This window comes from Apostichopus japonicus, chromosome 18, assembly GCF_037975245.1.
Source record: "Apostichopus japonicus isolate 1M-3 chromosome 18, ASM3797524v1, whole genome shotgun sequence".
Taxonomy (NCBI): domain Eukaryota; kingdom Metazoa; phylum Echinodermata; class Holothuroidea; order Aspidochirotida; family Stichopodidae; genus Apostichopus; species Apostichopus japonicus.
In genome coordinates this window covers 15,157,158-15,160,399 of record NC_092578.1, presented here as the reverse complement: position 1 = coordinate 15,160,399, position 3,242 = coordinate 15,157,158, and positions in this window count along the sequence as shown.

Genomic DNA, 3,242 nt, shown 5'->3' with positions numbered 1-3,242 from the left:
GTTTCGATGACACTACAAGAATATTAATGTGACACACTAGGCTGTACAGTAGCGTATAGCCAGGATGAACAACATACCTCAATGCAAGTAATACAGCATAAAGCATTGAGTTATATATGACAAACAATATTCACATTGGCAGCTGATGACCGAGATCGAAACTTGTATCGTATTCAGCATACATATTAATCTCTACCACAGACAAGAGGCTTCTTCTCATGCTTTGTTCATAAATTACGTTTGGTGCCAAAAAATTCTACATAACTTTGCAATGTGCAAATACGCAGCACCGTGTACCCTGCCTAAGTGCCTTTGTTCATAGAAAGTATTGATGTTGTAGATCTGTACTATGGAGATTTGAACAGCAGTCATAGTGGCGAGTGAAGTTTGCGTTTTGGCGAGTAGAATTTTGGTCACGGTCGCCAAATGGCGAGTAGTTTTTAAAACTGCATGACATTGAGTACAAAAGTCCCCTATTGTTTTTGGTGGAGTTGTGTATTGCCAGGTACAGTAGACTGACCTGTGGTCAACCATGCCATAGTGTAAGTGCACATCAAAATAGTGTTTCGGACCAATTATAGTGTTACAGCTATTTCTGGTTATCTTCAATCAGAAGTCTAGTGAATCCTCAAAGCATTTTGCATTCTGGTTGACTTACATGTCTTTGTATAACAATGTTCATGTTAAATGAATAAACACTTAAAAACTCGAGTATTATTCCCGACAATCAGATAATCCATTTTGCGCCGCATTGCATCATTGAATACACTCTTCCCTCTACACACATTCATACATACATAGCCTACACAAACAGACACACACTCAGCGTTTCGAAACCAAAATTCATGCTGTGGTCTATCAATGAAGGTTACAAAAATAATGATATTTTAAAGAAAACCAATTACCCTTGTCGCCTGTCTACGTATACACTTGTAACAAAAAACAAACAAAAAAGTCATTTACAGGGATTTCATTCTTGATTAATCACTTTCTATTTCGCTTTGTTCTTGCAACTAACTACAATTTCAAATGATGTGATATTCATTTGCCTTTGTCGTTTACCTCCATTTCATAAACAAAAGTCTGTTCAAAGTATAGGCCTATCTCTTTTGAGATCCGGCTTTCGGAATCACAAATGATTTCGAGTTGGTTAGCATCATGTTTGTTCTCTAGGGTGTGTCACCACAACAGAACTAGTATTGTTCGATACAGGTGACAAACGCCTACAGTGAAATAACGACCTTCCTTTGGACATACAATCAGCGTCCATAGCCTAGTGGTTAGGGTGTCCGCATATAAAGCGGGAGGCCCGGGCTCGAATCCCGGTGGGGGCTGGAAGTTTTTTCTCTGCTCTGGATTTTCCAACTCACTTCAGTTATATATAGATGGATAGATAGGTATACACTTGGGCTTGTATATAAAATTGAAACTGCGGTGGAAAGAATAATATATAGTTAACATTGGATACCTTCACAAACGATTAAGAGCATTAAATTAACAGAAATATTGACATTGACACTGGATATGTGTTACTCTACAATTGTCGAGCGGAGAATCTCAGTTCATACACTACCGTGGCTGTTATATATCCTGCATTGGTCGTAACCACTAACGGAGGATGTCATTTCTCTGTAGGCTGCATGAGCCTGACACATCCTAGTCATATTTTGGGACTATAACCTTATTTTAACAATATCGGTCTATTCCACTCAGAAAACTTGATTAATACCATGGTTTGAAAGAAAACCAAATAGTTGGTAATATAAAAAAAAAAACTATATTGCACTACACAGCGCACTAAGTATATATGCTCCGAGATTTGGGAGAGCTTGTTGGAGAATACTTGCATTGCATTTGCCAAACCAAGATGAACAGCGGATGTATGTGCAAAGTGGGCCTGTAATCCGAAAGGAACGGAATAACGTACCGTGTTACCTTTCGTTATTAAGGTTTTATACGTCAATATGGAGATTTTACTTTTGTTGTTATCGTTTTTCCTCTTTTTATCGTCATTTTCGGAGGGAAGTGATTGTGAAATTCATTGTCAACATGAACCATCTGTCAGAACAACAGACTGTTATGCGGTTGTAGGCTGTGACTTCTCATTTCCAACTTTTTCTTTCTCTTATACATACAAAATATACATAATGAAATTACAATTTAACTACACCGGCACATCCCAAAATGAAGACTCATCTCATAGTAGGCCTATTTTGTCGTACAGTGAAATATTTTGGTCTGATAAAGCTCATATAGTGAACCGTTATATTTTTCAAGTGGAATACTCACATAGAGAGAATCCAATGTACTTTTATGATTTCGCTTTTGGAATCCTAGGCCTTCAGGCAGAAGATGCAGGAACGTATCGTGTGTCGGTGATAGATTATTATGGCTTGTATGACAATGTACATATCCTTCATCATACCTACCGTCTTGTCACAATTTATCAGCCGTCTGCACCTCTTCTTTGTGAATTTCAAGATCTGACTTCAGTTTTGGATAATCGCAATGGCTATAAACTAACGTGTTCGATTCCTAACGCATATCCCGTCATAGACATAAAGGTTATTGAACCAAATGAGTGTACCTTTGAGACACATTATTCCGATGACGGCATCCATAGTGAGGTAACTATTTCCATTACCTATTGTGAAGGTAATTCAACAGTCGGATGTGTTGCTACCCAGAGACAGTTGGAGTTCATGTCCGTCAATGTTTACTCAGATAGTTGTTTTTGGGAAATGACAAAATCAAATCCTGGTAAGTTGTTTTTGAATCTTATATAGGAGCCTTTCAAAGAAGCAAGGTTTCAAGTATTTGTGACACATTACGTTTTTCACTACAGCTAGGCTATTCATATACTGTAATAACATCCAGTGCCTGGAAGCACTCCTACTGACAGTATGAACAGTATGAATATCATATTTCTATCATAGAAAGATTAGGAACTCTTCATACTGTCAGTACGAGTGATTTGCAGCATGCCTTGGAAGAACAGTATAGAGTGGTATAAGCATAAGGAAATTATCCTTAAATGGCTTCGCCTTAGTGGTTCGGCGTCAGTGGTCTGAATCTATAACTTCTTAACACACTAATCAGATGAAATAGATTCGTCATTCCCGTAGTCTCACACACACTCATGGTCGGGCATTTTAGAATGAATGTCATGCATAGCTTTAAATTATTGTAATTGATTTGTTCCCTAATTATTATTAGGAATCACTGTTTAGTTAAAGCAGCAA